General features: G+C 41.7%; 1 protein-coding gene across 5 annotated transcripts in view; it reads left to right on the plus strand.

The window, feature by feature from the left end:
• Nucleotides 1-15,562, plus strand: part of LOC149173433 (Rhomboid-related intramembrane serine protease family protein) — a 200,259-nt gene that overhangs the window by 30,033 nt on the left and 154,664 nt on the right. The window lies entirely within an intron of this gene.

Raw genomic sequence — 15,562 nt, forward strand, 5'->3', positions numbered from 1 at the left:
TAAAGTCACTTGTACTTTATAAAGTGACTTTATGTGTAAAGTACTAAGTGTACTTTTCTAATATTAAAGTGAGGTGAAAAATCACTTTATGAGAGAAAATAGAAAAGGTACACAACTTGAAAAAGGTACTAGGAGACTTTTAAGTGATGGGGCCAATGTATGAGGGGGGTCATTTGGGAGAATTGATCTCAACCACACATCTTGAGATTTGGAGATTAAATCTCAGCCATTGGATCCTAGGTTTAGGGATTCAATCTTTTCCAAGGAGACAAAAGAGGGAAAAGGGATCTCATTCTTCACTTCACACTTGAGAGAGAGCATGAGGAGAAGAGAGGAGAGGAGAGACTTCATGAAGGAGGAGAGATTGCAGTAAGGAGGATGCTCGAATTTCTAGAGGGAGGTCGTACAACAACACAAAAATCGAGGAGAAGAGCAACTATAACAGGCATGAATTTTGAGGCAAGGAGACATGATTTTTGAGGGACTGTAGCATGAATTTTCAGCAGAACAACTCGAAATTCGAGGAGGATTCTATTGCTGTTAGGCCCAAAATTTGAGGCACGAATTTCGGGACAACAACCACTGTTAGTGTGAAAATCGAGGCAGCAGTCAGGCATGAATTTCGAGGCAGAATTCTGGGCACATATTTCAAAGAGCTGAGCTGTGAGAAAATGCAGAAATTCTGAGCATGAAATTTTGTGAAAGACATAAAATTACAGCGGGCACAAATTTCCAGAAATTTGCATTTAATGCTATAGCAGAAAAGGGAGATAAGTACTATCTTTATTTAATGTACTTATTCTAAATTTCTCAAGCAATAAAGCCCTCCTTTAAAGACTGGTCTTCCCCAAGAAGCTGTGGGGTTTTTTCAGGGTCAGCTTGACCAAAAACAAGTGTCTCATATGTGTGAATGCTTGCCTAAATTTTGTATTAATTACCAGCTGATAGGAAAGTGAAAAATAGTAGAAGTACTTTTTTAATGTTTACTGTTATCACCCCAAGAAACTCACCTAGGTTGTAAATCGGTGATGCTCAGGAACATTAAAAATTCAACAGTTTTGTTGGATAAAATGCTGGATCAATGGAAGATATGCAACACCTTTAAGCCAGATAACCACTCCTACTATGATTTACCCCAGACATGGGTGAAGAACCCCAAACTACAAGGCTTTCAACCACCAACTACTCACGGTTTAAGGTAAAAGTGACAATGGAGAAGACTGATTGCACCAGCAGATACACAGAGCTCTGTGATGGCCAGCTGCAACCAGTTAGAGGATCTGCAATACTATTATTCAATGGACAGTGAGGATGACAGCTCCCTGATACCGAACAATAGCAATCTACAAGCAATTTTCAGTGAACCACTAAACTTTAACATAGAGGTGGGATGACAACCCCTCTGATATTAAAAATCCATAGCACATCAAATAAATGCAAGCAGGCACAACCTAGAACATAGAAGAAGAAGTGGAAAGTGAGCAGGTGACAGCAAAAGAAGCTTATATTAATGGAAATCAAGACCAGAAGTTGCAGGTCTCATGGTATTAACAGTCTCCAGAAGTTAAAATGTTACATAAGCTCTCATTCATCAAACACTCCTCTCCCATTACATCTGAGTTCTAAGTATATATAGTGTTACAATACAAAATATCTCTACTACACATGCGTGGAGGAGCCCATAATGGATCACCAACCGCTTTGACTGCTTAGCATGGGTCTCTGCTATAGTGTGATTGTGTCAGTAAACAAAATTGATCTTCTCTAATATTCTATTGTCCTTCTGTGGCAGCTGGAGCATTAACTGAAAGACGCCCTATGACTGATAAATGCAGTGATCTGCTCGAGGCTGTCCTTTTCAATCGTCGGCCACTCTCTTAGTTGAATGCGGTTACTTGTACTGTTTTAAACAGCGCCCCGCCACTGAAAAATACCGCCCCTCTTGCCATTTTTAAACATGAATGGTCCATACATGCATAACTTCTCTATCGGGTTGCCTTTCGGGTCGCAATCGCACATGATAGCCGACCAATCCTCTGTTTGAAAACACATTGAAAAATGCTGCAAAACACGGGAAATTTGCCTTTGGCAGACTTGAAAGCATATATATACTTTGCTTCCCGGACCCCATCGGGTCCGGGCTTCATCGCTATCGGCACCCGCCAGGCATCCTTTGTATTTTCTTTATACAAAGAAAATACATGAAAAACATTTAAAAACGCGAAGGGCGCGGACCTGAAATATTATGAAATGGAGTGCTGTACTGTCGTCGGGTCCGGCCCATCGGGTCGCAACATAACTCATGGTAAAGCCCGCCCCCTTTGTTATCGCCGATAGCGATATCAACGATCGCTCATCGCAAACATAAAAGCCCCGATTTCTTTGATAATGCCGATGCAATATTGCTGTGGACCCGAAATAATATAAAACGGAATGTTGAAGGGCCATCGGGTCCGGCCCATCGCATCGGCACATAACTTATGTTAAAGCCTGCCCCTTGTAATTGCCAATAGCGAAATGCTGACACGATCTGGACCGTTGATCGGCCAGATCCAACGACAGATATGATTTTGGACCCTTAAGTCTGCAACTTTGGTTTTTCGCATGATTTCAACGCGCTTGTGCCTCCCGATAGAGTGTTCCCGCCTTCTCAAGGGCTTTCCTCTTGCAACTTTTTCATTCGGTGGAGGCCTTAAGAGGATTTTTGAAGGCTTTTGGGGCACTTTGCATCCATTTTTGGGCATCCTTCTGTGCGCAAACAACCCAATCAGGACTACATTTGATCCTCAAATGTTGGATTATGTAGCAGAGCTAACACTGGCTCCTTCTGGGGATGAGATCCTCCCTGTGAGGTCTCAAGAACCTGCAGACCAATGCCTTCATACAAAAACAGCTATAAAAACACTTGCCTAGTGTCCATTGGGCATGGAGTCAACTAAGCATACAACATAAAAACTGAACAAGAAACTATTTACAAACATAAAAGCCTGAAAATTTAAACTTCAAAATTTGCCCATTTGCTGGGCCACCAAAATTGTTTCTCCTGTTCTCAGCCTGGTTCATCATATATCAGCAGGACAGGATTTATTTGATCATCCACTTCAAACAGTTTAGGACACTTGAGCTTAATAGGTAGAGATGATCGGTGCTTCATTCCCTTTCTGTGTGTTTTCCTCCTTGGACGTTTTTCAGAGGAGCCTTTGTACAGCTGCTGGATAATCATGGTTGCAGTGTACGAGTCTGTGTCTTTTGCGGCCTGCTACACTAATATAAAAGATGCACCATTGTATCCTTGTGCAGGGGACACAGAGACATTTTCTGCTCGTTCATCTTGCTTAGAACAGTCCTCATCCAAGGAGGAATCCCAAAACTGTACACCCTCTTCCTCTGTTAATTGATAAGCTGCCTTTTCAGTCTGTGTGGAGGCCATCTGAGCAGGTTTCATAATATCAAGACTGAGATGATCAGCTTCAGCCTCGATCATTGAACTATTTCCTGCCTCAGTGTTTAAGGGGCAACTAGGAGGGATTTTCACTTAAGCAGACAGAGAAGCAAAAGATGATGGGGAGCTTTCCTCCCTGTTTTTAATCACTGAACTGGGGACAATAGCAGGCTGGAAAATTTGCAGATCTGCATAGCCATGTAAAGATGAGCTGGCTTCAGGCACAAATTCTTCGAGGGGGAAGGGATCTGCTGCTGACTGCCACTGCTGGTCAACTTGTTCTTCTGCAGTTACGACAAATTGTTGAACAGTGACTTTGGATATTGCTTCCTCATAAGCAGCCCTTGTTAAGAAAGGAGCACCTTCCAAAACATGGACCTCCTCCTCTTCGGGATGCTCTTCTTCCATGACTATATTTTGACAAAGGGTTTTCACCCTTTGATCTTTGTTTACCTCTCTGCTTCTCTGCAAAATCTGCGCATGCTCATGTGTTCGTCTACATGGATCTGGAGTTGGAAAAGAAATAGAACAATGAGCTCCTGCTTCTTCAAAATGCTGCTCAGCTCTCAACTTGGAAACTTCAGAGGTCAAAAGCTTGATCATCCTAGCTAATTTATCAATCTCAAGCTCTGAGGATGATGAGGATTCACCTCCCTGACTTCTGCATTCATCATCACCTTCAAGTCTTCGTGCAACCATAATATTGGCTTCTACTTCAAAGGCTGCAGCTTGCATATCAGCCAAAGAAGTACATCTTCGTTCTCTTAACAACAGGCAAAATTGAGAATCGAAGGCATTGGCATATGTGAGCATGGCAGAAGAAGGGGTAGGTTTTATTTCTACTGGCATTCTGTTGTACAAATGATTAAATCTGATATTGAAATCAGACAACAGCTCACCATCTTCTCTCTGCAAGTTCCCAAATTCATCATGATAGAAGAGCAGATCTTTATTATTTCCCCAGTGCTTTAAAAATATATCATCTAAAGCATCAATGTCTGCAATGGACCTAGGGGGTAAATCTCTAAACCATTTTCTAGCCTCCCCATCTAGGCTTTGAACAAAAACCCTCATCCAAACATCCTCTTCATTGATATCTAAATTGTCAGCATAACTATAAAAAGCTTCAAGATGTTCTTCTGCGGTCACTCCCTCAGTTCCAGTAAATCTAGGCATATATTCCATATAATCTCCTACAAGCATGGCATTCAAAGGGGTAGGCAAGACCAAAGGTGCATACCTAGCAGCAACTATTCGTTCTATCTTTGAAAGGGCTTGCTGGCCTGCCATGACCGAGGTAAGGTAAAAAGATACTGGTAAACTGAGTGATATGAATCAATAAAGAGGATAGGAGAGACAGAGGAAAACGATAGACAGCATGGATGCTTCTTTCAACTGAGGTCCGAAAGGGAAATGAATGGGGGAAGGAGCTGAATGAATCTCTGAAGGAAATACTTCAATCAACAAGATACATAAACTTCTTTAAGGCTTACCTGACCCTGATGCTCCTTCTACAATATTTTCTTCGATTAATGATCTTCTTAAGATCAGGCACTGGCCAGCTAGTGATTTCTGAAGATTTCTCCGAGCAAGCTTCACAAACTGCGCCAGAACTTCAATGTGGAGTCGCCAAAGGATGGCCTTCCTCCAGTGGAGTCGCCAGACAGATGATTACAACCAAAATCTGTGTTCAAGCCTTGTCTGTCATCAAAGCTTGAAGCTGTGTCGTCTCCCAGGGAAGATGAGCTTCGATTCTCCTCTCCCCGGCAACGGCGCCAATTAATGTTATCACCCCAAGAAACTCACCTAGGTTGTAAATCGGTGATGCTCAGGAACATTAAAAATTCAACAGTTTTGTTGGATAAAATGCTGGATCAATGGAAGATATGCAGCACCTTTAAGCCAGATAACCACTCCTACTATGATTTACCCCAGACATGGGTGAAGACCCCCAAACTACAAGGCTTTCAACCACCAACTACTCACGGTTTAAGGTAAAAGTGACAATGGAGAAGACTGATTGCACTAGTAGATACACAGAGCTCTGTGATGGCCAGCTGCAACCAGTTAGAGGATCTGCAATACTATTATTCAATGGACAGTGAGGATGACAGCTCCCTGATACCGAACAATAGCAATCTACAAGCAATTTTCAGTGAACCACTAAACTTTAACATAGAGGTGGGATGACAGCCCCTTGATATTAAAAATCCATAGCACATCAAATAAATGCAAGCAGGCACAACCTAGAACATAGAAGAAGAAGTGGAAAGTGAGCAGGTGACAACAAAAGAAGCTTATATTAATGGAAATCAAGACCAGAAGCTGCATGTCTCATGGTATTAACAGTCTCCAGAAGTTAAAATGTTACATAAGCTCTCATTCATCAAACACTCCTCTCCCATTACATCTAAGTTCTAAGTATATATAGTGTTACAATACAAAATATCTCTGCTACACATGTGTGGAGGAGCCCATAATGGATCACCAACCGCTTTGACTGCTTAGCATGGGTCTCTGCTATAGTGTGATTGTGTTAGTAAACAAAATTGATCTTCTCTGATATTCTATTGTCCTTCTGTGGCAGCTGGAGCATTAACTGAAAGACGCCCCATGACTGATAAATGCAGTGATTTGCTCGAGGCTGTCCTTTTCAATCTTCGGCCACTCTCTTAGTTGAATGCGGTTACCTGTACTGTTTTAAACAGCTCCCCGCCACTGAAAAATACCGCCCCTCTTGCTATTTTTAAACATGAATGGTCCACACATGCATAACTTCTCTATCGGGTTGCCTTTCGGGTCGCAATCGCACATGATAGCCGGCCAATCCTCTGTTTGAAAACACATTGAAAAATGCTGCAAAACACGGGAAATTTGCCTTTGGCAGACTTGAAAACATATATATACTTTGCTTCTTCATCGCTATTGGCACCCGCCAGGCATCCTTTGTATTTTCTTTATACAAAGAAAATACATGAAAAACATTTAAAAACGCGAAGGGCGCGGACCTGAAATATTATGAAATGGAGTGCTGTATTGTCGTCGGGTCCGGCCCATCGGGTCGCAACATAACTCATGGTAAAGCCCGCCCCCTTTGTTATCGCCGATAGCGATATCGACGATCGCTCATCGCAAACATAAAAGCCCCGATTTCTTTGATAATGCCGATGCAATATTGCTGTGGACCCGAAATAATATAAAATGGAATGTTGAAGGGCCATCGGGTCCGGCCCATCGCATCGGCACATAACTTATGTTAAAGCCTGCCCCTTGTAATTGCCAATAGCGAAATGCTGACGCGATCTGGACCGTTGATCGGCCAGATCCAACGACAGATATGATTTTGGACCCTTAAGTCTGCAACTTTGGTTTTTCGCATGATTTCAACGCGCTTGTGCCTCCCGATAGAGTGTTCCCGCCTTCTCAAGGGCTTTCCTCTTGCAATTTTTTCATTCGGTGGAGGCCTTAAGAGGATTTTTGAAGGCTTTTGGGGCACTTTGCATCCATTTTTGGGCATCCTTCTGTGCGCAAACAACCCAATCAGGACTACATTTGATCCTCAAATGTTGGATTATGTAGCAGAGCTAACATTTACAATAAATGCATATTGAAATTTATATCAACATGACAAAACATGTGGGTTGGGCCTAAACAAACACATGCAAACTTGTAAACTGGGTTAAGGGTGCAGATCATAAATTTTCTACAACTCCAACGATCAAGATTAAAACTTAATCAATGGCTAAGTTTATTTCTTAATCGATCCATGTGAGTTTCTAGATGATTCACACCTTTCTCAATTAATACTTATTAATTAGTCCCTTTTCCTACGTTTAGACTTAGGAAATATTTAAAAATAGGCTAATAATCTAATTGAGACACTTCTAGGTTGAATTTCCAGAAACGATTTATGGGTTATGGAGAACTCTTGTGTTTTAGCCGCTCCACAAAGTTTCGAGACTAGAACACCTCTGATGCTACAAAACTAACATTCCGTCTTAACGAGAAAGGTGTTCTAGTGTTGCACTACTGCTACAACACCCTGTCTCTATATCACCCTCTGTCACGCTATTGATGTTTGGCCACTGTGACTGATTGTCACTGCCCACCAACCACTGCGCAACTTTGATGCTGCATCTGTGCTGCTGCTGACATTGTTGTACTGCTGCCAATTTTACATCTTCACTGCGACTCCCTCTCATCTGTTGTTGCTGCTACTGTAACTATTGTAACTGAGAAGCATCCTAAACATTGAATCAATTGTGTCTCTATGCTTTCTCTTGAGCATTTGACTGCTACTAGCCTCTACACTGTCCATTGGGGAATCTGCCCTGCTGCTGACTCTACCTCTGAGCCACTTGCTCTGCTATCAACACTGCTCTGTGCTCCTTAACACCTAACTGCTACTAGTCTGCAACTGTCACCCCGAAATATGATTGCAACACTGGCGCTAATCCATCCTGCTACTGAATACTTTGGGCCCCTGTAGCAAGGTAATGATCCATGAGGAGGACACCTCAATGGACTCTGCCCAAACTCTGCGCTGCTATGGGACTATAGCTCCATATTGCCCCACCTCACTCCTGGAGGTATAACTACAAACATGGCGAATTCTTCTCCAACTTGGATCACAACTTGTCTATCTCTGTTGACACTGCCACCTGGTCCTGCTTCTCTTGCTTGTCCTTCTTCATGAGAGGACTCTCAGTACTATAGTGGCCAAACTCGTCACACCTGCAGCACTTGACCTTAGATAGGTCCTTCTTCTTTTTCTCCCCCAATCCCTGATGGGACCCTTTGATGTTAGGGCCACATTCTCTTCTTCCTTCTCACCCTTCACGCCCTTGCTGCTACTTCCGCTGATGGTGCTCTTCAACAGAGCTTGCCTCAACTCCTCCTGCTGTAGGTTTGACCACATCCTGTCCCATCTAGGCAAGTTGTCTCGACCCAAGATACTTTGGACAAAGACTTGCCACTCCTCTGAGACATTGTTCAGTGCCAACCGTACAAGCTCTGTTGGTTGAGGTGCCTCCCCAATGGCTGCAAGCTGATCACAGACCTCTTGAATCTTGGTGAGGAAGGGATCTATGCCTTCACCCTTCTGCATCCTGATGCTTCTCAGCTTCTCCTGCAGGAACATCTTCTGCTGCTCGAAAGTATTCTGATATAGCTGGTCGAGAGCATCCCACATCTCCTTGGAAGTGTTCTTGCCAGATATATGTGAGACTATATGGTCTTGAACTCCATCTAGGATCAATCACTTTGCCTTCGCCATCTCTTTCCTGTATTTCTTCAGCTGATTTTCATCCTGGCCAATTGCCACTACATTATCTGCATACGACTTCAGGCCATACTCATCCAACAGGAAGGACATCCTAGCCTTCTAGATGACAAAGTTGGAGGCTCCCTCCAACCTGTCCTGATCTCTAAGCCCAAATGTGGCCATCTCTAAATCTGGACAAAAATATCCCTCTTCCTCTGCTTGGCTGCTGAATCTGCTACTCGCACTCCCTTTTGGAGTGAGAAAAACTGGCTGCAGCAATTGCTGACTGCAACTAGGAAAATTGAATTTCGAGGCTAGAAACCCTCTGAGAGAAATTATCTCCGTGTCTGCCTTTCTCTTTCACCTGACGTTGATTCTGCTACTGTAAACTGCTGCAAAACCCTTTTGTGCCCAAACAAGGAATCTGCCCAGTCAAAATATTGGACTGCTGCTCCCTTTGCCTACTGAAATCACTCAATCTAGCAAGCCGAAATTTTTTGCCAACCTCTACTGAAAAACTGAACTGACCAACAATTCACATTGCCTGGCTTAGGCTCTGCGCAACCCCCATAAATTTGTTCTGCTGCTCCCTCTAAACAACAAATTTCTTCCTCCGCTTCTGAGCTTCTCCGTCTGATCAAAATCGCTCTGATACCATGTGAAAATTTCAACTATTGCAGCAACTGAAAATTATTCTTCTAACTGTAAATTAATTAACAATTTATTTTCCCACACAAACAACGAATAATTCACAATTGCAATTTTCACCAAATTAAATTTTGTAGAAGATAAACTGGAAACTAAGAAAATACTAGCGCACACACAAAAATTGGACAACTTGGGAAAACTGGTGCAACAACTTAGGATTTTAATTACTAAGCAACAATGAAATAGTATGAGTACAATCTGGATCTCGAAAACTGGCAATCCTGCAGAGAAAATACTGGCAAAAATCTAGTGAGGATTTTTCCTCACCCCACAAGCAATTCGGGCTCAATCAAGCCAATCGAACTAGCTCTTCAACTGCCTCTGCGCAGGCACTGCGTCAACTTTGCACAGACTTGAAACTTTTTGGCCTGGAACTACCTTGATCTAACTTCTAACTGACTGTCGTTGGTCTGGAAGCCTCTAGCTTGGCTCTCTAGAAATTCTTCCGGCCACTAGCACCTGAAATGACCCTTCCTCCAGCTGAATTGAATTGCCCTCTAGAGGCTTCTGTGCAACCCTTGTGTCAACCTCTCTGCAAGCTACTCTCTAGATCTGGAAAATCTTCCTTTGGACTCAGTGTCCCTGCTGTCTCTGCTTCCCTTCTCTGGCTCGAACACTTCCGACAATTGCTGCTGCTCTCTGGAGGATTGAACTACCCAAGGAAATCGATCTCAAGTGTGTCAAGTGTATATTCTCCATCTACCCATCGACTTCTTGTAATCTTCTATTGGGACTCCAACAACGAAGATTAAAACTTAATCAAGGGTTAAGATTATTTCCTAGTCGATCCGTGTGAGTTTCTAGATGATTCACACCTTTCTCAATTAATATTGATTAATCAACCCCTTTTCCTAAGTTTAGACTTAGGAAATATTTAAAAATAAACTATTAATCTAATTGAGACACTTCTAGGTGGAATTTCCAGAAACGATTTCTAAGTTATGGAGAAATCCTGTGTTTTAGCCTCTCCACAAAGTTTCGAGACTAGAACACCTCCGATACTACAAAACTAACACCTTACAAGTTCTCAAATCAGAAATATAGGCAGCCAAATGCTTTTGAATGGAGTCAATCAAAATTTTCTTAGCTTTGACCTCACCTTTTCTATACTTCATTTTCGCAGCAACAGGTGCATTTGAAGGAGGCTCCACCACTTTTCCCTGCACATAGTACAATACTTCATGCTCCTCCAAAGTCAGGTCCAAAGTCATCTTCCATGCATGATAGTCAGATTTATCATTGAACTTGTCCTCAGTCTTGAAGTAAGATGTAGATGCCATGAAGACTTGTCCAATAATCTTTGTCCAATAGATCTCTTATTAATTGCTTTTCTCTCTTGCTTGGGCTTTGTCCTTACCTGGGCTCTGATACCATATTAATTTTAGATAACAATGTTATGTTCTATGCTTGCAACAATTACTTCAATGTCCTTTGGTTAGCCCAATGATAATTTCCACTTATTTCCCAATAGCAATCACATAAACCACTAATCACATTGATAATAACTATAGATAGAGCATAAACAATAAAATGCAAAAGACAAGCTAAGAAAAGAGAACACAAGAATCTGGCTCAAGCTAGGGAAAAACCCTAATATGGGGAAAACCTTAATCATTTCTTATTATAAATATCAAATGTTCAACAAAAAGAGAGTACAATAATACAAAGTCAAAGTCAAAATTGACTTGCCAAATCACTGTCCAAAACAACCTTGTCAAATCTGCAATGCTGCTCTCAGTCAACAAAAGTCAAATCAACCCTAACTAGAAAGTCAACAATAACCAAATTCTGGTCAAACTTCTCCAAAACAACTTGGTCAAAGTTTGCACTTCTTGCTGCAGTGAAACCAGTGGTCAACTAGCCCAAAAATCCTCAGTTTTTGTGCCAATTAATGCGGCCTACCTAAACATAAAATCTCCCACAAAAACCGCAGTCAAAGGAGGTCAAATACACCCAAGTTAACGTTGGTCCTGAAATTCGACCAATCTGAAACAACCACCCGTCCCTTCGCACGTTTGAGAGATTCCTTCTATTTCTGAGCTATACGAACCAATAGAATGAGGAGAGAGAAGATTGTGTTGAGTGAGTGAGGTGCCAAATGAGGTTGGAGGACACTCTTATTTATATGATTCAATGAGGGTCAAAAGACATGTCTCTTGGGCTTCACGAGCCTACATGATGATGTGGCCAACCTTGACAATTTGCACATGTGTGAGATTTACTTCAAAAACATATTTCTCCTTGTTTGAATTTAGTGATCATTAGGTCGATTTTGGTCCTCTCGAAAGAGGAATTCAATGCAATAATTATCTCCATCAAATGAGTTGTCCAAAGTGGAATTTGGCTCTAGTTGCCAACTTTAACACTTCTTTAGTGCATTCCAATCATCAAATAGTAATGCATGAAAAATTTCAGCCATTAACAACAGAGCAACAATAGAGATCATAGTAAACAATAAGACAAGAGACACCAAAAATTATGCCAGTGGCCAGGGAAAAACCCTCAAGGGGAAAACCCATCAAATCTTTCCTTATGAGAGAGAGAGTTCAATTAATCAAATTGTACATTAGCATATTTCAGTCAAGACATCGACATAGACAAAAACTAATAATTAGGCAACCTGCCACAAGTGCTAGATCAATTCTTCATTATGCTAAGACAAACTTCCTCAAATTTGGTCTCTAAGAGTGTCTCTTCCTCAACGTCAGAGTTTCAGATCATCACAAAATCATAACTACACATACTTCATCGACTTAGCATGAGTGTAGACCACAAATTTCACATAGTGCAGACCTCGCATAGGATAGACCACATACTTAGTATAAGAGCCACAAAACTCGCACAAGTCACAGAGAGATGGTGCCAAAGAACTCATATAAGAAATGCCACAGAGCTCCATAAGACATGCCACATATCCGTATAAGAGATGCCACAAAGCTCCATAAGAGATGCCATAGATCCACATAAGAGATGCCACAAAGCTCCATAATAGATGCCGCAAATATGCATAAGAAATGCCATATAGCTCCATAAGAGATTCCTCAAATGCGCGAGAAGACTCTCAGATCCGCACCTGCTTAGCCTCAGACCTTCGTTGTTCCGTAGAGATGAATCTTCCTCAGACCGGAACTTACTTAGCCTCAGACTCGAACTTACTTAGCCTCAGACCTTCGCATAAGCCTCAAAGATAGGTAACCCGAAGTGTGCGTTGGAGGAGAGCAAATAGGCTCTATTTATAGTTGTTCTTCCATGCGAATAAATGTGTCTCTTGGGCAGACCGACTTGATTGATCTTGGAGGTGCTGACTTGGTCAACATCAAAAATATAATTTTTCTTCTTTGATTTGCCAATGAAAATAGCCACCATAGCTACCAATTTTCAACATCAACGACCACAATCTAACTCCAATCGATGGATAAGATCACATCAACTTCTAAAAATCTCTAGAGGAAAATGAATTTGTCTGAATTAATCCTGATAAATTAACACATATCCCTAAGTTAGGAAAATAACAAAAACTAGTTAGTTAAATCTAATTAAGACATTTCACTTAGAACCTTTTTCTAGGTATTGGAGAGAATTAATCCGCCTATGCTCATAGCCTCATAGACACCATCTAAGACTAGAACACCTGTCTGAGCTACAAAAACTAACATCACTTCTTTTTGGGGTTTGGAAATACCTGATAGGGTTGTCTATTAGCCATTTCTACCTAGGGAGGTAACACCATGATGTGACTAAGGCCCCAATTTTGGAAGAGGAGCCACATATGGTGTTATTATACCCATTTATTTCTTTCTGGGTTCACTTAAATGCACTAATGATTAATGTACCTTATGATGAAAGTTGCAACACTGGATATTGTGTGTAATCGGTTGGTGTTTCCATCTATAGGTTTGGGCAACTTAATTGTGGTGCAGGTTCTCCAAAGGGACATATTGACACCCATAGGTGATGCGTTGAGAGCCCTGGGACTATGGACATTTGTAGAGCATTATTCATAGCCATGGGCACTTTCAGCACCCATAGCTTCTACACTTTTCCCTATATTATCAATGGGATGATGCACCTGGACCAACATGCCCTTAGTTGGCTTAGCAATTCATGAGGGTCAGACAGTTGATCTAGGGCCCATCTGAGGTTTTTCTCATACCTTGAGACATGGTAAGGCTAGCACCATATTCAATGCACCATATTCAGTGCCCTCAGGATTGGAGTAGAGACAAAGATTCTATCACTTGGAGACCCATGAGACCTAGTTTTGTGCCCTAGAACCATTTTTGGGGGCTATAGGATGACTTGCATTCATTTATGGCTAGGGGCCAACCCTTAGGCCTTAATTTTAGAGGCCCTCTTCACACATTATGGCACAAGAAGGCCTTGACGCAAGCCTTAGAAAGGCTTATGACTAGATGACGTCAACATGTTGGCGCTTCTAATGGAGATTTATCTTATTTGCACATTGATTACTAGGTTGGCCTGTGACCTAGAGCCTTATTATACATTATTTTACAATTTTAGGGGCTCTTTAGGCATAATATGCTTTAGTAGGACTCATAAAAGATCATTCCATTTGATCTTCTCATCATCAAACTTGTGAATTTCGGACCTCTTAGAGAACTCACACTTGCTTCTTATGGGTAATTTTGGAGATGCTTGGATGCATTTTGATGTATGGAAGCTGATTTTGACATTATTTGGAGCTATTTCTTGGTCTAATGGAAGAATATATTGCATGCTATCTTGTAAGTGGAATCTATTGTTGAATATATTTTTCTTGAATGTTTAATGCCTGGAAATATTGATTCTAGGTTAAAATTTTGTGCCCTAAGTTAGTGAAGATGAATTTGTTGAAGAATATCTAAATCAATGTTGTATGCATTACTCATTGTAACATGTAATGAATGTTCCTAGTGGAGTACTTCTTGTTATTCTCCATCAAAATCCATTATTCCATTAAGTGGGTAAAGGCTGGAATTTTGATAGCTAGGGCATCAAATTTTGGCCTCCTTAGAGGGAAATTAGGCTTATCTTATGTGTTGTAGACTTCATATGCCCATAGGACAAGGCACTAGTCGAATCACTGGCGATCATCTCAAATTATTACCCATAACTCTCTTCTAAATTCGGTCCTTTTAAGGCTAGAAGGAAGACCTAAGGCTTTGAGCGAAATTCTAGGGAGGAGGCTTCTTAGGGTTTTGAGAGCCTAAACATCAAGATATAGGTCTTGGCTACATGACCTATCATTTTGATGGGCATCCACTCAAAATTCATCCATAAAATCTCTTGCCCTAGGTGTTGCCCTAAGAGGGAAACCCTAGTTTCCTCTTTCTCAACTTGAGAACCTTATTGAAGGTTTCATGAGCCTTGAAATTGTTGAAATAACTCACAGGAGACCTTTTCTCCTTGCCTTGACTTTTGGGAGCTCCAACACTCGCCTAATCTATCAAACCCTAGGTGTTGTGCACAATTTTCTAGGTCTTCTTGTAGAAAGCATATTACTTCCTATTGAAGCCTTGAGCCATATATTGAGTCTTTCTTAAATAGGTCCTAGCTTATCACCTGTGAACATCTTTCATAGGTGATCTTATCCTACCAAGACTCCTGCCATTGGTGAAAGTTTGTAAAGAGTAGAGGGTTTTGGCTATGGTGACAGTGGGTCACTACCCCATCGTTAGCACTTGGTTTAGCTTTAGCCTTGTTGGGTTCCCTCTCCAAGGCCTTCTCAATTTTGTGGTAACATGCCATATATTCGGTGTACCTTTGTGGTTGTCTACTCTGTCTGACTGATGTACAAGGAGCACCAACTCGCTCCTGCGCCTCCTGGATCAACTATTTTGCCTATCTTGCTTTCCTTCTCCCTATGTTGGGAGTCACTGCTTGAGTTGGATCCACTGTCTTCTCCTCATCCTTTCGCTGCTTGGCCTGCCATCAACATGTACAGTTGTAGTCCGAGGTGCTGGCTGACCCTCCTGGTTGGGAGCCTGCTCCTCCTCCTCCTACACGCTCTAAGGACTTACTTAAAGCCCTTCCCTCCTCAAACCTCACATCTCTCCTGATCATTGTCTTCTTGTGTGCTGGAATATACACCCTGTACACCTTGGATGTCTCACTATAGCCCACAAAGATGCCCTTCTCTGTTGTGGGCT

Source organism: Pinus tabuliformis, chromosome 4_2 (assembly GCF_031772625.1).
Source record: "Pinus tabuliformis cultivar Carrire ecotype Pingquan chromosome 4_2, CPIR1, whole genome shotgun sequence".
Classification (NCBI taxonomy): Eukaryota; Viridiplantae; Streptophyta; class Pinopsida; order Pinales; family Pinaceae; genus Pinus; species Pinus tabuliformis.